At 39.2% G+C, this 26,606-nt stretch overlaps 1 pseudogene; it reads left to right on the top strand.

Moving 5' to 3' along the window:
- Nucleotides 1–6,628: 6,628 nt before the first annotated feature.
- LOC122663225 lies at nucleotides 6,629–12,986 on the top strand (annotated as a pseudogene).
- The last annotated feature ends 13,620 nt before the right edge of the window (nucleotides 12,987–26,606 follow it).

The following is a 26,606-nucleotide window of genomic DNA, read 5'->3' as shown; positions in this document are numbered from 1 at the left end:
TAGAAAACTTTTCAAAGAAAATGGAGGTATTCTATTGAAGAAACAAATAGCTAAGCATCCAGAGGTCAAAAAGAGTTTCAAGTTTTTTTGCCATACAAGAGCTAAAGAAGGTAACCAATAATTTCAGTGAACCATTCACAGAAGGAGAGTTTGGTAAAATTTTTAAGGGAGTGTTACATGGTGGAAAAAAAGTTGTTGCCATTAATAGACCAAACAAGATGGACAAAAGCCAGATGATACAGTTTATAAGTGAGGTTGATAGTCTCTCACAGAGCATTCATGACAACTTGGTAAAGCTCATGGGTTGTTGCCTAGATTTTTCTGAACCAATGTTAGTTTATGAGTTTTTCCCCAAGACACTCTTCGACAATATCCCTGGGTTGAAATAGGCAGAACCTCTTTCATGGAAAGATCGTTTAAGAATTGCCACAGAAATAGCCAAAGCACTAGACTATTTGCACTCTTCTCATCCCGTGCCTATCTTTCATAGGAATATCAAGTCTTCCACTATACTTGTAGATAATGAAAAGAAGGCTCAAGTATCTGATTTTGGAGCTTTAGGATTTGTTCCCGAGAAAAAGATTCAAAGAAATCATCCTTACTTAGACCCAGAATATTGTGATCGTGCGGATTGTTATTTAACTGATAAAATTGATGTGTATAGCTTTGGAGTTGTTCTAGCAGAGCTTTTGACTGGGAAAACACCAATTTTATCAGAAGAATTTGATAAAAAAGAAACCCTAGCAATGTTTTTTGAATCTTCAATGAAAGATGGGAATCATTTTCTTGATGTTTGAATAGAAAATGATGCGAAGAAAGAGCATTTCTTGGAAGTTGTTAAACTTGCAAAAAGTTGCCCACAGGGTAAAGGGGAAGCTAGGCCGACAATGAAGGAAGTTGTGAAGCAGCTTGATTCTATGAAAAGATCATTGCCACATAATCTGGAGGACACTGACACTGAACTTCGTCGTCCCGGTGAACCAACAAGAAGTTCTATTATTGATGCAGAGCTTGAAATACCTTTTGAGGATCCAGATCCTCTATGGCCCATTTTGCCTATGTTGCACAGACTCTGGGCCGCGCGCAAAGACCGCCTTACCCCCACTTGGGCAAGGGTAAGGCAGTCTTTGCGCTTAGCCTGTGTCTATGCAACATAAGCAAGATAGGCAGCCACGCTGTACAGGATCCAAATCCACCTGTTGATCTTGGATTGTCTGACTACTGATGATCTTTGCAGAATGAGGTAATCATTTAGTGACTTTAGATCATATTAGGCTTATGTAGGTGCACAACATAAAACTTTTATGAGAAATCTATTTACATTTAAATCTTATCATATACACTCATGCATGGAATGAATATATCTTTTAACGTTTAATTTTTAGGGTTTTTGTCAAATGCCCCCCTGAAAATGTCCATTTGTTTAAATGCCCTCCTACAACTTTTCTAATTGCAAACTCCCCTTTACTTTCAAAACTTTGTAGCACTTTGGTCCCTGACATCAATTTGGATCGTTAGATGTTAGTTTTAGGGTATCTAATGACCAAAATGCCCTTCTGATGAAAACCCACTAGAATTTAAAAATAAAATGACCAAAATACCCTCATCTTCTCCAAATGGTTTAGGGTTTGAAATTGAAAATCAAACCCTAAACCATTTGGGGAAGATAAACCCTAAAATCAAACTTCCAAAACTGAAAATCAAACCTCCAAAATTGAAGTCGTAGTGAAGAAATTTGTGGGTTAGGGCGTATTGATCGACATGGTCCTTTCAGAGTTCCACTCTTCTCGGTTCCCTGATGCGAAGGAGCTTTAATTTTTTAAACTGTTGAATTCAAAATAGAGAAAGGCAATGTATGGATTATACTCCATTTTCCCAACCTGTATTTTTTGGAATTCTCGAAAATGGTCTAGTATTTTCAGATCTCTTTCTCTCGCAATCTCTCTATTCTATCTTGAATTTGATTCTCTACTTTTTAGTGTCATTTATCATTAAATGGGTCTGGGGTGGAACTGAAGGAGATGGACTTCACAGTTAATTTCCGCAGAAACCAGTATTAGAACTGATAAATTATGAAACATGGAAGAGGAATAATATCAAACATAACTTCATTATACTTGCATACCATAGTGATTACAAAGAAGGGGCCTCATATATATAGGCTTAACAGAAACTACTTACCTAATATAAGAGATACTACTAACCTATAATAGTAAGTGTATATATGGGTGAAGGAATCCACATGTTGGAAACTCAATCACCTATTATACACATTCCAAATATAAATGATTACAATATGATATTTAACATTTATGGAAGATTGAGAGAGATACATTGAAGATTGCATAAGATTATGAATTTCATTCCTAATATAACTAAACTACTTACTTAAAGTGTTGTTGAGATAAGGATGGAAGATCCTTCTCTTATTCTAATACTAATATTCCTAATATATCTCTAATAACCAGAAATCGAGTACTGAAATTTGCATGGGTTAGGTGAATATCTATATGCCAATTCCTTGCAATGAAAGGAATTTGCTAAGACTCTTGATTGATTTCTTCTTCTTTTCCTTTGGGTAACGCCAGGGTCCTTGGAAAACCTTTTGTTTCTTATTCAAAACAGAGGTGCACATGGACACACCATGAAAAAACCATGTGCCTTGCAGAACCAAAGCAATTCCACGAGCCTGGGAAAACGGACTTCAGAAAAGCCAATTGGAGATGTCTGGAAAGACAGCAAATTTCATTGCGAAGAAGCACCAGATTGAAATAGCGATTCTCGATTCCAGATGGGGGCACCAAATTGAAATAACGATTCTCGATTCCAGATGGGATCTTTCCTTTACTGGAAAAAGTGGAGAAACAACGAGATAGAGGGAGAAGTTGCAGGGGAGAAATTTCTTCACTGCAACTTCAATTTTGGAGGGTTGACTTTTAGTTTTGGAGGTTTGATTTTAGGGTTCATCTTCCCTAAATGGTTTAGGGTTTGATTTTTAGTTTCAAACCCCAAATCATTTGGAGAAGATGAGGGTATTTTGGTCATTTTATTTTTAAATTATGGTGGGTTTTATCAGAAGGGCATTTTGGTCATTAAATACCCTGAAACTAACATCTAACGTTCCAAATTAACAGCAGGGACTAAAGTGCTACAAAGTTTTGAAAGTAAGAGGGAGTTTGCAGTTAGAAAAGTTGTAGAGGGGCATTTGGATAAATGGGCATTTTCAGGGGGCATTTGATAAAAACCCTAATTTTTAAGTGTTTCCACTTACCCTTACCAAACAACAAAAGGTTTTTGCACTCATATTCACCTTCCTTTGTTTTTTAAATTTTTTTGGGAAAAGCATTCTTTACAATACCTTGTTTTATATATTATTTGCTAATAAACTGTGAAAAATTAATGTTGTGTTTGGTATGCATTCTAGGTTGATTTCGCATTCTTGGATAATAAAAACAATTATTTTTATCATCCGGGAATGCGAAATCAACTTAGAATGCATTCCAAACTCTGCCTAAGACTCCAAAAAGGCTAATACATGAGGATACACCCCTCGCTTATTTTACACCTTTAGTAAAATAACACTTCAGTAAGAGTTAATTAAGATTATATCACCCTTTTGATCTGATCTCAAGTTAAGGCTGGATCAAATGAGTGACTATTCAAAAAGTAGTGGGGGAAAGGGTGGTAACTCCAATCTATTGGGAATGGTTTCTTTTTAGACCATCATACTTTTTTTTGTATTATATTTTGGGTCATTTATTTGTGGAGGCCCAAAAATAAACAGGGATTAATTGTTTCCTGACCAAATCTGATTTGTATCATGATGAGAGCTATGGCTAGCTATGATGAGAGGATAAAAATTCCTCTCTACTCCTTTTTAATGTTAGCTTTAAGAAGATTGGGAAGATTGGGGGAGGGAGGGGGGTTTCAGATTTTCAGTTTTTACCCTAGTTTCTTCTTTGTGCAGGTGAGAGGGAAGAAGGTTGCTCTTCTTGGAACAAGAAGCTTAATAAATTGCAGTGATGGAAGTGTTAAGGCATGCTAGTGAGGTAAGCACTTCAAGGCTTATTCTATATTTGGATTGAAGGAGTTATGTTGCCTTTTTTTTCTTTTTTTTTCTAAACTTCTAATTAGTGTGTGGGACTTGGAGTGTAGGAATGTTGGCTTTGATTTTCTATAATAGTTGTTGTACGTCTTTTGAATTAGTCTTTATTTTATGGTGTGATTGGATTGTAGTTTTTGTGAGAATTAATCACAATTTGGAAGCATTGGAATGTAGTCTTGTCTTTTCCTCGATTATATGACTTATGTGCAGAGTCCATCATTGCCGCAAAATTCTTTGAAGAACTCAAGTTAAATCTGCCAGGACCTTGCTTTTCATGAGAGAAAAGATACGAATTGAAATCGCCAACAACGATCCATGGAATCGTTGATCCCGAAATAGAACATAGATCACACCACAGTTGACGCCTAATAGATTTGAAACAGTTAGCATGCACAACTGATAGAAAAAAATCTACTCCCTACTGCTTCCACATATAAAGAGATGTGCTGGTCAAAAGAAAGAACAATAGATGGACGTTGAATATTTTCCTTCCAAAAGATCCAGACATTAGAAACAACAGGTTGTGTTCACCGATAAGAAGACGTAGCGCTGCATGTGTTCGACTGTTTGAAATTCCACTAATGTTCCAGAATAAGCACTTCATTGGAATTAGTTTTTTTGAGACCCTCATTGTAATGCGGCAAGAAAATACACAAACAGCACGGTTTTGCTGAATAAGTCCATCAACTGTGACCAACTCCTGGCCTTTCTTGTTTTTTTTTTTTTAATAGACAATATCAATTTATTGAAAAAAGATGGAAAACAATTACAACTCAAAGTCAGCTAATCCAAGCCTAATGGGAAAGGCCCCCATGACTAAGAAAGCTCCTAACACCACAAGACCAGTACGGCTCACAAAGACCAAACCAAAAGCATCGAAAATTTAAGGAAAAACCATTGGGATTAGATCTGTAGGGGCATGTGCCTTTCCTGGCCTTTCTTGTTATTACCACGGGAATCTTGAGTGTTAGACACATGCGCACCTCCTTTCTCTTGTGTCGTTCTCGTTTTTAGTCGAGCAATTTTTATCTTCTCCTGTTACAGCACAGTGCTGTAACGCATCGTGCGGCTGCTGCAGAGGCCATGTGCACCATATGGGGCCTGCTGTGCCACATGACCTCTGCAGCGCCGCATGATACGTTACAGTACAGTGCTGTAACAGGAGAGGATAATGATTCGCAATAGGAGTAAAGGGAACTTGAGCCTATTTCATCTCATTCTCTTGGCGAGAAAAATCAAAGTGGACAATAGACCATTGTCTTCACTTGCAACAACAGACATCGGTGAAGTCACAATTGTATGATCCGTGATAGCCATTCGGTCATCAGATTCACTAGAGTGCAGCGGTAGAACCACCTCAAGCTGTCATCCATTAAGGAACTCTAATTAACTTGATTTAGAATAATTAATATTAATTTATATAATATTAAAATATTAATACCTATAGGATTAAAATTCTAACAAGCCCGTCCCACAGATTGTAGCTCTGCACCGTTAGAAACCTTATCCCTATCATGAGCAAGGGCTTGGTCAGGATCCTCATCCAAACCCTCCATGACATCCTCCGAACCTTCAAACATGGTTCCACAGCAAGCCCAACTTGGCTGTGTTGATATGTTCAAGTTGTTACCAGTCGCAATCCGAGAATTAATTTCAGCCTGGACCACATGGGTATGCTCTTCCAAGTTTTGGTTCAAAAGGTCAGGACTTAGATTGTCTTCATGTGCTAAATTCAAATTAGACTCCTCAAAAGTCATGTTATTGCCGCCAAAGTGGAATTCATGTCCATTTGAGGATTTAGGTTCACACTATGAAGTAATGGGTTCACCGCATGCGGCCTCCACTCCCGACTCCAGCAAGGCCCCACCGGCCAGCAAAGCGAATAGATATTGGCTAAGATTTCAGAGCCACTCATGAAAGAATGGTCATGGAATGGAGTTGGGTTTATCCACATCCTCTATTGTCAAGCTGCTTGGCAAGATCGTGCTGTTCAGACACATTGAGGTACGTAATGATCGTCTTACCCTCACTCGGACAAGGCGTTTGGGCAGGATTAAGGCAGTCATTACAGACTTATCGTGTCTAAGCAGCACGATCCTACCGGGCAGCTCGGCAGTAGTCCTCACACGAAAAAGGACAATGGATTGGAGTCCAAAAAGTTTGAAACCACATTGCATTGCTATAGCTTACCAAAAGTAATAGAATATAAATAATTAAAAATTGAGTATTCTTCCATCCAAGGTGAATGGCAGAGGACATTACGGAGAGTGTTTTGGGAAAATCCTAAACCCTAAGATGGTGGGTGTGAAAACCGTCCTTTAAAAATGACCTAAGGATCATCTTGTGTTCTTGATTAAGTCCCAAAAAAATAAAGAAGGGGGAGAGAGAGAGAGAGACGCATTCTTCCTTGAGCTATTATTATATCGTTAAAAGATCCACCAAAAAAACTTGAGCGTTGCCATGGTTCTGAATCTTCTTCTGATACTACTTAGTAGTCTTTTGTCATTAATAGTTTCAATAGCCATGGCGGTTCCACCACTAGTTTTGCCAGATTGCCCAGAGAAATGCGGAAATGTGAGCATACCCTACCCATTTGGCATCAAAGAAGGATGCTTCAAGGATCTTAGTTATCGTATTACATGCAGGAAGCCCCAGAATGGAAGCACTCATGGCTTCAAAGCCTATCTAGGAGATGATGGTAAGTTAGTGGTTGTTGAGATATCATTCTTGGAAGCCCATGTCATAGTGGAGGTTGGTGAATATTTTTCAATTCAATGTTACAATGCTACAGAAATCATAACCGATGATGAGCACGCGTACTTGTCGTTTGATCTGTCCGAATTGCCCCTCACGTTTTCAGCAAGCCGTAACAAGTTCATAGGCATCGGATGTGACACCCTGGCTTACATAACCGATAATTCTGATCTCATGTACTTCGCGAATAATTGCATCTCTGAGTGCAATGGCTTCTTGGATAGTGTGACAAACGGGACTTGCTCTGGAATTGGTTGTTGCCAGATCCCAATCCCTTAAGGTCACAAAAATCTCCTCTTTACTGCTAGTAGTATATATAACCACACAATTAATGATACTTGGAAGTTCAACCCTTGCAGTTTTGCTTTCTTGGCCGATCAAAACTCATTTACCTTTGATATATCAGATCTTAAATCTGATAAATTCAAGAGATCCAATGATAAGGTGGTGTTGGACTGGGCAATTGGGAATCAAACGTGTGAAGAAGCTGATTATTCTTGTGGTCCAAATAGCCGTTGCTCTAATTCACCTGATGGCCTCGGCTATGGCTATCGGTGTCACTGCAACGATGGTTTTGAAGGCAACCCTTATCTCCCTCATCTAGGATGCCAAGGTAAATTAATTAGCTATCATTTTGTCGATAATGGTAGACATAATAATCCTTGTTTGTAAATTAGCTATCATTTTGAAAGCCTTGGTGCAATCAGGTTCGAGTCTGGAAACATCCTTTCTGCGAAAGTAAGAGTAAAAGGATGCATATTTTATGACCCCCAGCACTCCGCAATAGCGAGAGCCTCGTGCACTGAGTAAAAAGATGCATCTTTTATCCATGGTAATTAACAAATTTAATTTCTTTGTTTGTGTATCTATCACGGGTGTTGGATTGCCAAAGATATCAACGAATGTGATCAGAAACGACCCAATAATTCTTGCCATAGGAATGCTATTTGTACTAACACCATTGGGAGTTACAATTGCTCTTGTCCACGAGCCTACCATGGCGATGGCTGGGTAAATGGAACTCTCTGCTCCAAAATTCAAAGTGCTCGTTCGTTGGTAGGCATTATTGCAGGTATCATCACCACTGTTCTTTTAATTAACATAGATTCCATGTTACATGTCAGTAAAATTATATTTATTTTCTGTCTCCATCTTACCATGATCCTTTCTTGTGAGCTGTGAATAGAACAAGGTTTTAGTAATCATATCAGACTGATTCAAAGTGGTCCGTATCAGTCAGGTTTACCCTTGTTTTTTTTTTTTCTTTCTAATATAGATATATTTACCTTAGTTCGTTTCAATCCATCAATACGGGATCGGCCAAGAATCGATATCGATCTCCACCAATACCGATGTGAATCAGCCGTTCCAGCTGATTCAATATCGATTCCTCAAACCCATGTAATAGAGAGGTCTAGGGAGAGAGCAGAAAGTCAGGTGATGGAAGAAGACCCAGCCACCCTCTTCTCTAGATCTCTGTTTTCTTTCACTGGTCTGGACATGGAGAAGACATATATGATATATAGAGAGAGACTTTTAAACCTTAATCAGCCCTGGACAAAGATTCAACTCATGAGTTCTTATTCGATCTTCATATATTTGGTTTAATTTGGTTTTTTAACAGTTACGAAATTTCAGTTCAACCACTTCGGTTTTTATATAGTTTTGGTTTGGTTCGTTTTTTATTTTATTTGGTTCAAGTTTGGTATTATTCATTTCAATTCGGTTCAGTTTGGTTCAACTCAACGATTTCTTTAAAACTGAAACAAATTAAATTTCATTTTCTAAAACCAAAATTGAACCGATCTTTTCAATTCAGTTTTAAACATCCGGTATTTGGTTCCTGTTCTAAAGTGACACCCTTACCCTAGAGCCTTCCGCTAACTTTTTTCTCTACATTTTTTATATCTTTTGTGGTGAAGCCCTTCGCTAAGTTTTCTAACATTGTTTTACATGATCCAAGAGGCGTTCTAATCCTCCCTGTCTTTTTTCCAAATCTTTTTTCCTGTTTTTTAAACTTCAAGCATCGTTTTTCTCCTACACTCTGTCTCATTGTAGGAGATTTGACAACAACAACAACAATAACAACAACTCAGCCTTATCCCAACTTAATGGGCTTGGCTACATGGATCCGAACAAACAAAGTATGGAAAACACAATTTTAACCAAAAAAAGAAAAGTTGGTAGAGGAGAGATGGGGAAAGAGTTGAGGAGTGAAAAAGGAAAAAGGACAAAAGAAAGATGGAAAATAAATAGACAAATGAACGATGAAAAATGAAAGATAGTAAGAGAAAAGAGGCACTGCCCAACCTTTTAGGAAAATCTCAACTAAATGGGGTCTGCGACATGGATCCTTGACCTCCAATAGGCTCTGTCCAAGGTCATACTTGGAACAAGCCCTGGCCTATGCATATCCTTCCTCACCACTTCTCCTATGATCATTTTAGGTTTGCCCCTATCTCTTTTAGCCCCTTCAATCGGAATCATATCACTCCTCCTTACTGGAGCGTCACTAGGCCTCTGTTGAATATGACCATACCACCTTAAACGACTCTCTTGTAGTTTGTCATTGATCGAGGCTACTCCCAAGTCCGATCTAATATGTTCATTTCGTACTTTATCCTTTCTTGTTTTTCTACACATCCATCTTAACATCCTCATCTCTGCTACACAAAACTTATCAGTATGACACTTCTTAACTGCCTAACATTCTGCCACATACATCATGGCTGATCGAATAACAGTCGTATAGAATTTTCCTTTAAGCTTTAAAGGAATACACTGGTTACACAACACTCCAGACGCACCTCTCCACTTCATCCATCCCACTTTAATTCTCTGAGAAACATCATCATCTATATCACCTTCTTTATTTATGATAGACCCTAGATATCTAAAATAGTCACTTTGCAGTATCTCTCTTTCCTCAATTCGCACCATATCAGTATCCGTCGTAGTGTGGCTAAAATTACACATCAGATACTCCATCTTCGTTCTACTAATCTTAAGGCCTCTTGTTTTCAAGGTAGATCTCCAAAGCTCTAACTTAGCATTAATTCCTTCTTTTGTCTCATCTACTAAAATGATATCATCGACGAAGAGCATACACCATAGGACCTCGTCTTGAATGCTCTTGGTTAGTTCATCCATGATAAGCGCAAAAAGATACGGGCTTAAGGCGGATCCCTGATATAATCCAATCGTAATTGGGAATTCCTTACCTTGCCCTCCCACTGATCTTACACTAGTTACCACGCCTTCATACATATCTATACGACACTCCTCTCTTCACCAGAGTATGCTGGATTAAATCTTTAGGGACTCAGTCATAGGCTTTTTCAGGTCAATGAAGACCATATGAAGATCCTTTTTGCTATCTCTATACTTTTACATTAATCTCCTCAATAAGTAGATAGCCTCTGTTGTAGATCTACTTGGCATGAAACGAAACTGGTTCACCGAGATAAGACTTTCCCTTCTCAAATGGGCTTCAATAACCTTCTCCCAAAGTTTCATCGTGTGACTCATTAGTTTTATACTTCTATAGTTATTGTAGCTTTGGATATCACCTTTATTCTTGTAAACTGGGACTGCAATGCTTCTCCTCCAATCATCTGGCATCCTCTTTGTGTTCATAATTCTGTTAAAAAACTTGGTTAACCAATAAACTCCACAACCACCTAGGGCTTTCCACACCTCTATTGGAATCTCATCAGGGCCTGGAGTCTTGCCAGCTTTCATCTTTCTTAATGCTTCTTTAATTTCTGCCACACTAACCTTCCTAACATAGCTAAGAAGTGTGGTATCCTTTTGACTAAAGTACTCGTTTGGGTCGTTACTACTCGGCCCATCTCCATAAAGTAGGTTATAGATATACTCGTCCCATCTCCATTAAGTCGGTTATAGATATACTCGTCCCATCTCTTTACAATTGTAAGAGATTTTTTTTTTTTGGTAAACAATTGTAAGAGATTTGAAGGGAAGAAAAATTAGATTTAAGCAAAAATAAAAATGGAAACTTTTTTTTTTTTTTTGCTAAGGATCAACAAGAATATATTAAAAGGAAAAAAGAAATACAAGAATTTAATGTCTAGGCATACCCCGAAACACCAAGCTGAAACTAAAACGCCTACTGCCAAAAGAAAATCACGGAAGCAAGCTAAGGCCAGCAGCCAAATGCTAAAGGAGAAAAAAAAAAAAAAAAAAAAAAAAAAAACCAGCTAGTCAAATCTGAAACAAGGCCTACCCACGGCATCATCAGACACAAGGCTCCAGATAGATCATTACTTAGTGACTATGTAATTAACTCAAAAACTTACTAAATCTCTATAGTATATTGTAGTTCATTTTTCAAACAAATTCCTCTGGTTTAAATTCGAAATATTTTTTAATGTTTTAATTACCATAATTGAAAACATTTTTGGTTAGTTACACAATCATTATTACAAAAATTTTCTTTTTCTTGTTTAAATTAATTATTTTTTCATACTTTTTCTATACTTGTGCCCAAGATGATTCAATTAATTATTTACGCGTAAAAGTCATGCACAATGAAAATGAGCTAATAAAATTAGTGTAAAAAAATATTTACTTGCAAATTTTATTATTATTTCTTTTATTTAGAAACAAGGCGAGCCTTAAAAAAACCAAAGACAAATAGACTGGCGGTTTATAGTTGGACACGTATCATAGCCCCAATGAAGACATAGTAATTAGACTTAAGTGTCCGACCATTTTTCAATTTTCTATTCCATTAAAATACTAAGTCCAACCCAAGACCATTTGAATAATGGACAAAAACATATGTATGAAGCCCTGCCTGAAGTAGTAGTACTACCCATTACTAGTCGTCTTGCAAACCTCTACCCAAACAAATACCTCAGTATTTAAAAGGAAAGTGCAGATCAAAAAGTAAAATTATACATCTAAATCTGTTTTTTGTGCAGGTACCAGTGCAAGCTGCACCTTTCTTCTACCTGTCTTCATTTGGTTTTTGTATTGGGCAATTAAAAAAAGACGATTCATCAAACTTAGAGAAAAATTCTTCCAACAAAATGGTGGTATGCTATTACAGCAACAAATAGCTTCGTATAAAGGGGTCAAAGATACTTCCAAGATTTTCACTATAAAAGAGCTAAAAAAGGCAACCGATAACTTCAATGAGAGTCGAATCCTTGGCCGTGGAGGGTTTGGTACAGTTTTTATGGGAATCTTATCCGGTGGCAAACTTGTTGCCGTTAAGAGATCCAAAATGATGGACAAAGGCCAGATTATACAGTTTATAAATGAGGTTGATATCCTCTCTCAAATCAATCACAGACACGTGGTTAAGCTTTTGGGGTGCTGCCTAGAGACAGAGGTTCCATTGTTAGTTTATGAGTTTATCTCCAATGGGACCCTCTTCCAACATATACATGGGGAGAATCAAGCTTCCTCTCTTTCTTGGGAAAATCGTTTAAGAATTGCAGCAGAAACAGCCGAAGCACTAGCCTATTTGCACTCTTCTCATTCAGTACCTATCTTTCATAGGGATGTCAAGTCTTCTAATATACTACTGGATGATAATTATAAAGCTAAAGTATCTGATTTTGGAGCTTCAAGATTGGTTCCTTTGGATGAAACTCAAAAAACGACAGCAATTCAAGGGACTCATGGGTACTTAGACCCCGAATGTTTTCCTACAGGTCAACTAACTGATAAAAGTGATGTTTATAGTTTTGGAGTTGTTCTAGCAGAGCTTTTGACTGGTAAAAAGGCTGTTTTCTTAGACGGATCTGAGTATCATACAACCTTAGCAAAATATTTTTTATCTTCAGTAAAAGATGGGAATCTTTTTCGTATTCTTGATGAACAAATAGTAAATGATGAGAACAAAGAACAGTTATTGTTAGTTGCTGAGCTTGCAAGAAACTGCTTGAAGGATAAAAGGAAAGATAGGCCGACAATGAAGGAAGTTTCTAAGGAGCTTGATTCTTTGATAATGTTGTATGAGCAACCATCATTACAACATGATCAGAAGGAGAGTGTAGGTGAACCATCAACAAGTTCTATCAATGCAGCTCTTGAAATGGAGATTGGTTATAGTTCATCTGATGATGATCATTGTCAAAATGAAAAGGTAAAATAAAACTATTATCGTGAATAAATCTTAATCCCTTTGGTATGAATACATGTGTTAACATTGAATTTTTACAGGTTTTTCACATATTTCTGGCTTCATTTGGTTGCAAGGGAAATTAAGGGGAAGGGAAGTTAGGTTTAAAATTTTTACTTCCCTTCCCTTTAATTTCCCTTGCAACCAAACGAAGTCTCTGGTTTTTTCTTTTTAGGAATGTTCTTTATCGTACCTTGTTTTATAATATTTATTAGTTATAAAGTGTAAGAAAGTAACTTTACTCTAAAAAAGCATGCATTGAGAATTCACACCACACTTCCTTTACACCATTTTTGAGATAAGAAGGGCTATGGCTATGACCCTCTTGGGTCTTAAGAAAGAGTTGTCTCATTTGTGAGTTCTTCTACTTTATGACGTGTTGTGGGAGCCATTCGGATGTTAATTGTTTTGGTATTATTGTTGATATTAACTTTAACAAGAAAAAGGGGGAGATTCTGGGTTTTCAATTTTTGTCCTAATACGTTTCTCCTTTGTGTAGGTGAGAGGAAAGACATGCTAATGAGTTATGCACTTATACTTGGATGCCAAAGGAGTTGGTGATCCTTTTTTCTTCTAGATGTTCTTATTCTATGGACTGGAAGTTTAGGAATGCTAGCTTAGATTTTTTGTACTTGTCATTTTTTTTTTATTCTATCTTTATTTATGATGTGATTGTTAGTCTACATGGGAGAAATAATCATAATTTGGAAGCTTTGGCTTTAGTCTTGGTGGAGGATTTCATTGATCTGGGTCTTTACTTCCTTGGATATATAACTTATACGATCGATTTAAGCTATTCTCTTTTTCCCACATCATTAAGGCCCCAATTCAAAATCATTCCCAAGATCCAACTCCAGTTCCAGCACCAATTTCTGGTCTAAAAGGAACCAAATACCAAGGCCAACAAAGTGACAGTCAAAAGTTGTCACTAGAATATTACCTGTTCACATGTATCGACTTGAAGGAAATTTTGGAATTGTTTAAAATTCGGTTTAGAGAAAACCCAAAGAATAAAAGATGTAGCCCTTTGAGGTTTTTTTCAAATGGCTTTTGAATCATATCAAACTCATCTATATTGAAGGAATTATGAATTTTACACCAAGCACGCGCAGTCAATTCCACCCATCTGTGTTCTAGTCCAGTTCTTGGACTAAGTCTCACCTTGGACCTATCTAATGCAATCACCCTCACAGGGTTGCTTGAAGACGGATCAGGATAGTGACTTACACAAGTTCAAACACAAATATAAAACGTGCAGAAATTTTTTGTTCTGCGCAACGTTAGTAAAATGAGGATAACTCTCAACTCACAACTCGTTTTGAGGTGATTTGAATTGGAGATTTGAGACAAAAGAAAGGGCTACAACTTTTATGATATTAAATTACAATCATGCCCTTATAATCCAAGGGTTGAAATCATAAGCTTGTAAAACAAGAAAAAAAGATTTTTCTAGAAAGGTGCTTCTAGCTTTGTAGTCTTCAAGGAAGACTCTTGGGAGTGACCTTCTTTGTACCTTCTTTGTAGTCTTCAAGGAAGACTCTTGGGAGAAGTGGTTGAAGAAGCTTGGACCAAGAGAAACTTTGGTAGAAGGGCTGCCACATCATCAAGCATTAAGGATGTGAAGAGTTCACATCATTTTCTTTACTTCCACATCATCTTTCCACTAAGATAGTTAAAATCATCATCAAAGAGGATGCCATATCATCTTCCACTATGAAGCTTTCATGCCCCAATGATGGTGAAGCAGCAAATGACTAGCAGCAGCAAGATGTCACCATCACAAGCATGCTCCTCGCATCTCTATCGGATGAAGTCCATTCTCTTGTTCTTGACAAAGAGTCTAGCCATGACATCTGAACAACACTTCAGGCCACCTACGACTCCACATCACCTACACGTCTGATGCAACTCAGTACGTCTCTGCATAATCTCAAGCAACAACCTGATGAAACCATCTCTGCCTATCTCCAACGTGCCAAGTTAATTGCTGATGAACTTGCCGCCATCGGTAACCCCCTCAAGCTAGTTGACTTTAATACCTACGTTCTTCGTGCATTGCTACCAGATCTACATAGCATTGTTCCCTCCATCTTGGCTCCTTTGGACCCTCCTGCATATCCAAAATTGAGCAGCTTATTACTCAGTCATGAGAGCATTCGCTCCTTTCAAAAACTACAGCTTTCAGAGAACACCTCATCTACTGAATCCCCCTCGGTGAACACTGTGTAACACTGTGGCCGCTCTCATTACGGTGGTCGTGGTGGTCTTTTCTGCAATATCTGTCACCAGACAAACCACATGGCACCCTACTGCTATTACAAATCATCTACTTATCCTGGCTACCCCAACCCCTCTCATCAACCGACCTACTACCCCAACCAGTCCCATGCCCCTCCAATGGCTCACCACTCTCAACCCCCCCTTTTACTTACCCCTCATTACCCACCATCTTTCCAGCCCTCATCCGCACTTACCTGGTACCCGAATACGGGAGCCACTCATCATGTGACTCCTGACATCCAATCCATGGCCTCCTATGATACTTATGGTGGTGCTGACCAGTTGCATGTTGGAAACGGTAAGGTACTCCCCATGCTTAATATTGGTTATACTAAGCTGCCTTCTTTTTCTTCGTCTCATTCCTTTCATTTAAATAACATATTACATGTTCCATCGATTTCCAAGTCTCTCCTTTCTGTTCAGAAATTTGCTAGTGATAATAGAGTTTATTTTGAATTTCATCCTTCTTATTTTTTTTGTCAAGGATCGGGTCACCAAGACCACTCTTCTCTCCAGTCTGAACAAAGACGGGCTTTATCAACTATCCTCACCAAGTTCTTCCGTTCTTTCTGTCAATGTGGCTGAACATTCTTCCATCGATCAGTGGCATCAACGACTGGGACACCCACATGAAACTCTTCTTTGATTTATGCTCAAGACCAATAATTTACCATGTCGTACCACCCGACTCGGGTCTATCTGTTCTGCTTGTCAGTTAGGGAAGTCACATAGGTTCACCTTAAGGAGACTCATACTAAGAGTTTATTTCCATTAGATTTGATTCACAGCGATGTGTGGGGACTGTCCAACATTGTGTCCTTTAACGATCACCATTTTTATGTAATTTTTGTTGATGATAGTACAAACTACATTTGGTTTCATCCATTAAAGCAAAAATCTTAAGTGTTCAGTGTGTTTCAATCTTTTCAAGCCCTTGTTGAACGCCTATTTTCCAGGAAAGTTAAGGCCATTCAAACAAACTGGGGGGGGGGGGAATACCGGACCTTACCCAATTACTTCCAACGCATAGGCATCCAACATCATGTCTCCACTCCACATACCCATGAACAACAAGGGTTTGTGGAACGGTGACACTGCCATATCGTTGAAACTGGTCTCTCTCTCCTTGCACATGGGTAGGTTCCCAAGCGTTATTGGCATTTTGCCTTTGACACCACTGTCTACTTGATCAATCACATGCCCTCTCGTGTTTCTCACGGTGTTTCTCCATTCCAACGTATTCACCCCACCCCACCTGATTACTCCTTTTTACACATTTTTGGATGTCTTTGTTACCCCTAACTTCGTCCCTACAACAGTCACAAGATGGATTATCGGTCTCCTCCGTGTGTGTTTCTTGGGTGCAGTCCATCACATGCCGCTTATCGATGCCTCAATGTTGTCACTGACCGAATGTACATTGCATGTTATGTACGCTTTGATGAATGTGTTTTTTTGTCCTTTGCTCCTTCCGTGTCGAGGTCTTCTCCTCACTCACCGGTTTCTTCTTCCCTTCCTTGGGCAATGGCTCCTCTTACCATTCCAATCCGTCCTCCTGTTCAAATTCCTTTTGAAACCCCATCCCCCTTTTAAGTTCCAACTGTGTCGTTCCCTTTAGCAACATCACCAAGTCCATCACCTCAATCCCCTTTGGTCACTCCGTTTGAGACAGCCACACCTGACCCTTTACCAAACAGTCCACAACCCTCAACGTCTTCCCCCCCGGCCATACTCACCTCATCCAAGACCTATTGCAGACCGTAGCACCTCCCCCTCCCCTGCCTCTCCCCCCCCCCACCATGCCCTATGTGCCTACGGTCTCACTCCACTCCCCATGCTCTCACCGGCACCATACCTCCCATGTTGGAACTCACTTATTTCAGCCAGGCTAACAAGCACCTTAAGTGGCGATCTGCTATGACAGATGAAATCAATGCTCTCATTAAAAATGGGACTTGGTCCCTCGTACCGTGGACTCCACATATGAATCTGGTTGGTTGTAAGTGGATATACCGGATCAAGAGAAAGGTAGATGGTAGATTGGAACGCTACAAGGCTCGATTGATAGCCAAGGGGTTTCACCAAAAAGAAGGCCTTGATAATTCAGAAACATTTAGTCCAGTTATCAAGCCAACAACTGTTTGTGCTATGCTGATCATTATTGTTTCTAATGACTGGTCAGTTCATCGACTAGATGTCAACAATGCGTTTCTTCAAGGAGTCCTATCGGAAAATGTGTACATGGAGCAACCACCTGATTTTGTGGATCCTTCCATGCTTCGTCATGTTTGTAAGTTGCATCGTTAATTGTACAGCCTTAAACAAGCACCCAGGGCTTGATTCCATCGGCTCTCTAGCTTTTTACTTGATTTGGGATTTCTCGCTTCTCGTATTGACCCATCTTTATTTATATTCAAGCAAGGGGTTGTTGTGATGTACTTTTTGATTTATGTGGATGACATTCTGGTCACCAGCAACAGCCCTCAGCGAGTCACCACTTTACTTGCCCAGCTGGCGGCTGAATTTTCACTCAAAGATTTGGGGCCACTCCATTTTTTCCTGGGTGTTGAAGCTTTAAAACAGCCTAGGGACCTACTTTTATCTCAATCCCGATACATTCAGGATCTCCTAAATCGATCGGGCATGAAGGATTGCAAGCCCATTTTAACTCCAATGGCCACCACACTCTCGAATATGGACTCAGGGGGTGCACCCATGTTAAACCCGCACCCCGGGCATATAATTAAATATTATTTCTTCCTCGTGACATGTAGATACCCCTGCCATGTATGCTGGTGACCTGTTCTCCATGATGGTCAAATCCAGCTACAAAATCATTAATCACAGTACGGGCTTGCCTGTGGAGGAAAGATTCCTCAACTGACGGTGGGGGAAATTCTTTGACGGCGACTTCATTGATTTTCCTCTAAGTACTAATTCGGGAAGTAAAGAGTACCAGAGCGTGTACCTCAGAGCGTTGCCTCACTTGGACACCCAGTTCAGTGATGAGCTTGACACTGCCGTGGCGAGACTGTTCGGGTCATGGGTGACAAACCATGACTGCTGAGAAGTAAGTTTTAGCCCTTAATTTTATTTATTTACCCTTTCCTTCGATGTTCTCAAAGTGCGGGTCGGGGTTTGAACCACCCGAGCTATTATGGTTGAATAGGGAATACTTCAATTGTGGGTCCCACTTATTTAAGGGAGCGTGTGATGGGCTTATAATCCCATGATGGATGGACCCATCCCCAAGTGGGTTCTTTTCTATTTGAAATCTGTGGGCAGGCCCATTTAGTTAAGAGGCCCATTTAACTTGAGGGCCCATTTGACTCTATTTGACCCAAAGATGGGTTAACCCATTCCTTTACCCTAAATAAGACCATGGGTTGACCCATTACCTCTTGACCCATTTGACTTAAAAGATCCAAGACCCATTTTTACAAATAAGTCTAAAGGGGGAGAGAGCACTCATCCCTCATTACTTCTCCCATCCAACCTAAATCGTGGAGGAAAGAAGAAAGGAGAAGAAAAGAAGGAAAAAAGGAAGAAATGAAGGAAGGAGAAGGGAGAAGGGCTTGGCTGAAGCTTGAACCACATCTCTTGGTGGCCAAATCGTGGAGCTCCTCTCATTGGTAAGGTAAGCCAATAGAATCTCCTCCCCCTCTTTGATCGATTTTGGGTTTTGGGGTTGGAAGCCATGGTGCAGAATCAGTTTAGGGTTTGTTTTGAGACCCAAGAATCGATGGGAACTCATGGCCTTGATTTTGTGAAGTTATTTGACTCCATTGGCTAACCTCAAAGCTCCCAATCCCATCCCCATTAATAGATATAAGGTTTCTACCTTATTATGCCCTAAATGAGGTTCTCCTTGCTTTCCTTTATTGAATCAATGGGTTATATAGGCCTAATGGGGTCTTATGTGCAAAGGAGAAAGCCTTCTTGGTGTTTCCTTTCCTCCAATCTACTTGGAAATGGAAGCCTTGGTGGAGAATCCTTTTATTTTGGAGTTTGGAAGCAGGTGGTTTTACCTGCGATTTTAAGACCTTGGAGAAACCACCCCTGCAACCACTCTGAGACCATCTCTTAAGAAGCTCTCTGTTAAAGTCGGTTTTACCTGCGGTTTCACATCTGAGATAAAATCACACGTAAAACCACACCTAGAAGAACCCTTCCTGAGCCCCTGTTAAAGTCGATTTTACATACGGTTTCATGCTCTCTGAGAAACCACCCATAAAACCGCCCGTTCCCAGAACTGCTGACATTTGACATTGACCCACTGTTTTGACCATAACCTGATCTACACATATTGTATTGATATGATTCAACTTGCGTTATAAACTACACTCAAAGGGCTACAATTACTATGAAGAAACCTTAGACCCAATATGAGTGTGTGATCCTCAAAAATGGATTTAAACCTGACTAATGTGTTTAGACAATAACTTTAGAATCAAAGTTTTATGTCGGTGACCTTGCCTACTTCGTGGCTATTGGAGTAGAACTTATTAGGGTTTAATGGGGGTATAATTACAACCTAAGGTGCCCCTAATCATACTAATTAATCGATTTATTATAGTACCAATATCTACCTTTAATGCCCTTAAACCCCCTTTCCCTCATTAGTTTTGGGTTGGGAAACTTTGGAAATTAAGGTTGGACCTTGAGGTTCCACTTGGAACCTAAGGGGTGACCTTGGTTCAGTGTTGGACCTCATTAATGAGGCCTTGCCTCTAAGTACAATCCTAGAACCCCTCCTTGCAACCTTGTTGTTGAGTTTGGGTTTCATTACTCAAAACCCTATAATGTGATATTTGGGAGTTCAATCCCTGGAGTTCTCTAGACCAAATGAATTTAATGATGTAACCAGGCCCTAGTAGACCCTAGGACACCCTTCCCTTGTCCTTGGGACTTAAAGATCCAAGTAGGACAAATTGGGTTAAAGAATACCTTCAAAACTGTATCATGCCTTGATCGAATGCAAGGGCGGATGCAAGGCCCTGCCTACAACCGTGCTTGCATCCATTCTACCCTAAAGGCCTACTGGCTATGTAATTTATGGGGTTTCCCCTAAGGGACTTTCCCCCACCCTTTCTAACACTCTTCTACACTATCCTAGGCTTCATTAATTGTGTGAGGAGACGCACTTAGCGGACATCGAACGACAAATCAAATCAACGGAACACGAACTATATTGTGAGTGGGGATTGGATCTTGTTTTATTTTGAGTGTTTCTATGATTAAATGTTGTGCTTGATGCATTCATGTTATGTGATGCACTTCATGCATAAATACATGTTTATACTGTTTATCTATGAATGTGTTCATGTGTGTGATAATTGATGACTATGTGTTACAAATGTGATTGAAATTATATGAGATGATACTGTGGTTTGTTTAATGTCTTTCTTCATATATTATATTTGGCCTATCATGTGTTGTGTCGTGCTGGTACCCGGGTACTAGATGGTATGGGACATCGATGCACCCGGAATACCTCTCGATACGATAGTTTTATATAGCATATTGCATATTTGATTTGATTTTTGTGTTAAAGGGATACGGAAGGTAGATGTGTAAGTTCCTACGCCGTATCGCCTTATTGATAATCCAGCCCGGGGATCAAGGGTATGTTCTGGTACCGTGGTTGAGATTATCAGAGGCTTGCTGGGAGGCTAATGGTGTGTTCTGGGACTGGCAGGCTTCCACTAACGTAGTTAGGGGTATATCGTTGGGGATCGATGGTGTGTTCCGGTACCAGGGATATGGCCTTACTATGTCGTAGATTAATGGTGTTGTATCGTTGGAGATCGAGGGTGTGTTCCGGTACTAGGGATACAATTCGATTACTCTACACAGCTTAGCATCCATGCATATATTACATCTCATCATCATAATCAGGGATACGGAAGGTAGATGTGTAAGTTCCTACGCCGTATCACCTTACTGATAATCCAACCCAGGGATCAAGGGTAAGTTCTGGTACCGTGGTTAAGATTATCGGAGGCTTGCTGGGAGACCAATGGTGTGTTCTGGGACCGGCAGGCTTCCACTGACATAGTTAGGGGTATATCATTGGGGATCGAGGGTGTGTTCCGGTACCAGGGATATGGCCTTACTATGTCGTAGATTAATAGTGTTATATCGTTGGGGATCAATGGTGTGTTCCGGTACCAGGATACAATTCCATTACTCTACACAGCATAGCATTTGATGAGCACATTTATGTGTGAAATTTTAGGGCATAAATTATACATTTTACACATTGAACGAGTTACTGTCTTTCTTGTGCTTTTGGTTTGGTGAATTCTTGTGAAAATGAAGGAGATGATGCTAAGGAGATGTTTTTAAGCTTTTTAGAAGTGTAAATGGATGCATAGCCCATCGAGTCAGCTTCGCAATGGTTCAAACGACACTTAATTCCGAGTTGAAACGAAGAAGTTATGGCTGTTTTAACGTACGCATGAAAATGGTCGCAGGGGTTTATTTATAATTATTGACAGTCGGATGGGGACAAAGTGAAGCGAAAGTTCGGATTTTAGGAGCCTTAATGCAATTATCAGAAGTTACTTTACTGTACCCGAAAGATTCCATTTGGAAGGCTCGGACAGTCCAACTTCAACTTGAGATATCTTGGGCTCCCAACTCCGAATTTGATGAAATTTGGGTCTATTTTGTGTGATTTTCACAAGGAACACAATGGTGAGACTATATAAGCACCCCATTCTCCACGTTTTCTGAAGGACAGAATGGGTATTTTATTTATTCTTGAAGGAATCCTAGTCATCACCCTTACTCTCTCTCTTCAACTTCTCAAGGGCACTTACAAAACTCTACTTGGGATAGATTTATTTTGAAAGATATTTTCTCATCTATGGAAGGTTGAAAAATCAAAGATGCTTTGATTTTATTGCTTGAGAAGATATCTACAAAGAAAAGGCAAGCACTTGTTAGAATTGGAAGTTTATTTTTTAGAAATAGAAGGTCTATGTAAACAATCTTCTCTTCTTCTTCTTTCTATTTTTTTCTTTTTCTTAGGATTCAAGGCATTGTAAAGAGGAAGGAGAAGAGAATATTCTCTTTCTTAGGGAATATTTCTCCTACACTTCCTCTTCTCTCTTTTCCTCTCTTCCCTTATAAATACCCCTTGCCCTCCGGGTTGTAAGAAGTTAGTAGTTTTTAGTTCAGTTTTTAGTTCAATTTATAGTTCAATTTTAATTCAGTTTTTTTAGTGTAATTTTTACTTCATTCACTTAGTGAAATTTTCTCTTCTTTTTCTATTTTTGGCTTAAGTTCTTAGTTTTGATTTCAAGTTCTTAATTTTGATTTCATAAGTCTAGTTTAATAGTTGTAATAGTTTTAGTTTAAAGCTTCCTAGTCTAAGTTCCTATGTTGATGACAAGACATGGAGATTTAGAAGAGGAAGCCATGGTGAATTTATTTAAGTATTCAAGCACATCAAGGTATCTCATTCTCTAAACCCTTAATCTCATTCTCCCTCTCCTCTATCTCTCTCTATCTTCTTCTTCTTCTCCCTCTATTTCTTTTATTTTTTTATAGGATTGTGGTTTGTGGATGCACTTTTATTCCCTTATTCCTTTTATGTGGTTATTATGTGTGGCTGTATTTTTATTCCTTTCAATTTGCGTTAGTCGATAGGTTAGATGCTCATGTGTTGGGACGCCAATTTAATCCCTTAATTTTGTTAGATGCTTATGAGTTAGGATGCATTAATTTTCATTAATTTAATTAGTTTAATTTAACACTTTAATTTGGTTCACTTTGCATTACTTTTAAGTTAGTTAAATAGAGTGGCGTATATCTCCTCGTGTTCGACCGTAGCTACGATTGACCCGTACGCTTGCGGTATTATTTTAACTCAAACGGCATTCATGCCTACATTACATCTCATCATAATCATCATCATTATTCATATTACATATCATATTATTGTGTTTGTTGCATGATTGTAAATCGGATCTGATGTGTGAATCATCATTGGTGGTATGGGACGTCAAGGATGTTTGCTCATCAGGTTCGGCTTGCAGTCCTATATTTGTTGTGTGTGTATGGATTCAATTTCCTGCTCATTGGGCTAGTGGAAGCTCACCCCTCGGGGAATCCTTCTTTTTAGAATGTGATGCAGGTTGTATGGTACCGGTGAATGATAAAGGATCTAGTAAAGGATGTGGATGCGAAGTTGGTCTACGACCGTTGATGTTTATCTTCTCCTTGTTACTTTTGAATATTACATTTCTTGATGTAGGTTTCTTTCCTTTTTTTTGTACTTATCAAAGAACTTCTGTTGTATTAACTTTTAAATTCAAGGATAATCCATCTTATGTATTTATTACCATTGTAGTTATTCCCTAAATGAGGATCAACAGTATTTATTATAAGACTTCCGCTATTCTGATAATTGATCTGATTCTCATTTATATGACTATGAGTTAAGCCACTGCGTCCATGATCCTGGAGGCGGTTTAGGATGTTGGTAAGCATCCTAGTCATACCCTTTTTATTATATTTTATCCCTTGTCGGGATGGGGGTGTGACAACGTGGTATCAGAGCAATGATGCTCTCGCTTAACTCACAGTCCAGCTGAACCTTAAGTGCACTGGGTTATATTAAAAGCTTTAACAACAAACATGAACAATAGTAATGGCATTAGGAACAATGTGCATAAAACTAAATTTTGGTTGCTTGATGATCGTGATTACATTATAGCAATTAACATAGGTTATACTACATTGAGTGCAAACTTTCAATAAAAATAATAAGAACAGTATAACTAAAACCCGGTAGAAATAAAGAATTTCATAAGGAAAAGAGCATAAGACATTAGTGTAAACTAAAGACCTGTGTTACACCACTACCTCCGTTGCATAGGTATTTCTTCTATGCATGTTATAATATGTGATATTTGTTATACTTATTTATTACCTTTGTTTAGTGCAAGTCCTTCGACAAGATTTCCCTATGGCTCACATCCGTTCAAGTAGGAGTCTGTCTCCTCTGAGCGAGCAAGATGCTGATCCTTCAGGCACAGATCAACTTGCTATCCCTACTACCCAATCCAATCCAGATATGACAACGGTATTGGGAGATTTGCTGCGAAATATACAACAGAAAAATCGGGCATTAATGCAGACTTAGCGAACTCAGTTATTGACAGTTGTGCAAGAGAGAGAAAGGCAACCAGTACCTCCAGCACCCGAGTGGGTTGATGCCTCCAAGTTGCATGAAAGGTTCCATAAACTTAACCCCTTCACTTTTACAAAGGCGACCACTGATCTCCTCTATCCGGTACAATGGATAAGGGATATGGAGAGGATCTTCGAGGTGCTTCGATGTGCGGACGAAGATAAAATCAGGTGTGCTGCCTTCCAATTTAGAGGCGAGGCTGATTCTTGGTGGCAATCCACTAAAGATAACTTCAGGCAACTGCATCCCAACCCTACATGGGATCAGTTCACGGAGATTTTCCTGGGAAACTATTTTCCTTAGAGCTTTCGCGATCAGAAGGAGGCTGAGTTCATGAGTCTAACCCAGGGGTCCAAGTCAGTCCTTGAGTACCAGCAGATTTTTAAAGAGCTCTTCTATTTTGCTCCCGTGCATATGAAGCCTGATGCCGTCAAGGCCAGAAAATTTTAGAAGGGGTTGAGACCCAATATTATCACATCAGTGGTATTGCACAATCTCCCCTCTTATGCAGAAGTGGTCCAGGCCGCCAAAGTGATTGAGGACAAACAACGAGAGAACTACCGTGCTCTCAAGGTGGCACGTCAGAGGCCAATGGCATTCACGGATTCTAGGGGACCAAGCGAGGCACAGGAGAGGCAATACGTCGGCTCAACTTCAATACAGAGCAGCACAACAGAAGTGGACCCGACATTTCAGTCACCCCCACCCATGGTGACACCTTTGCCGTATGGACCTAACATTCGTTGCTATACTTGCCATGAGTTGGGGCACATGTCCAGGAGTTGTACTCAAGGCGAGTCTGTGAATACACCTTATGTACGATCCCAATCGACCATTCGCTGCCACAACTGTAATCAGCTGGGTCATAAGTTCAGGAGTTGCCCACAAGGATAAACTCAGTCATGATAGCAGGTATATCACTTGACTCACTAAGCCTATTCATGCTCGAATTATACTCCCTTACCTGCTTAGCTTGAGGTTTAATCTATTTATGTGTTAGTCGGCCTATCTGCTTGTATGTTATTTTTACTGTGCGTGTTTTGCTGATGTTGCGAGTAAGTAGTGTAGTCAGTGTTTTACTTTGGTGAGTGTTTTGTTTAGTATGTTAGTATAGTCAGTTCTGTCGAGGCTGAAATTGGAAACGAGACCGGAAGGATTTGACAAAACTTTACTCAACAATAGGTATAAGTAGAGTAATGGGTCACCAAATGTCCCCTCCATTATTGGGAGCGAACAGCATGGGGCCCATCAATATTTCAATTCATTTTAAAGTTGAGTTAGGTATTGGAGAACCAGAAGTGAAAGTTTTCATAGGGAAGCCTTGTAAGCAAGAGTAGTATAGACTCATGCCTTACGACCCAAAATCACATATTATAGATACTGAGCGTGAAACGCTGAGATAGATATAATTGTTGACTCCTGAGGTTTATGTTGAAGTTCGAATCTCCTAGAATCCTTAGATACGCTGAACTTTAGTTCAATCGATCTCGAAATGGTTGCAAGCCACTTGATTACGGATTGATTTTATTAAAGAATAGACTTTGGACTATTGACAGAAGGTACCACTAGGTCACCTACAACTTTAGTGGTATAACCGTCACTGATGGATGAAGGTCCTTAGACCCTATGAATTTAAGGACCCAAACCTTATGGGTAGAAAACCTAAACCTATGCGGGTAAAGACCTTTAATGGGGTACATAGAATCTAAACCTTTAGATAGATATAAAAAAATAAAAAAAAAGGGAAAGTAATGGGCTGGTTTTATTTGAGTGAGCCATAAAGGTCTCATGTATTTGGAAGTCATTCATAACCCCTCAAGCTAGTGACGACTCTATTTGAACTTTACTTGGTTCATCTAAACCTTGTTTAGACTCATAGAGGGAGTCCTACACCGTGATTTGACCTTCCAAAAAAAAAAGGACTTAGCAAACCGTACCTGAGAACTTCTTGTTCTTGTGGATTGACCTAGATGACAGATATGTCCACAGGAATATGAATATAATTATTGAAACTATGCCTATATATTGGTGTGAAAATAAAAAAAATATATATATATATATCCCTCAGAACCTTAGACTTGTGTGACTAGAGTGATTATCAGGTACTACAA

Source organism: Telopea speciosissima, chromosome 5 (genome assembly GCF_018873765.1).
Source record: "Telopea speciosissima isolate NSW1024214 ecotype Mountain lineage chromosome 5, Tspe_v1, whole genome shotgun sequence".
Taxonomy (NCBI): Eukaryota; Viridiplantae; Streptophyta; class Magnoliopsida; order Proteales; family Proteaceae; genus Telopea; species Telopea speciosissima.
This window is presented reverse-complemented; position numbering and strand designations above follow the sequence as displayed.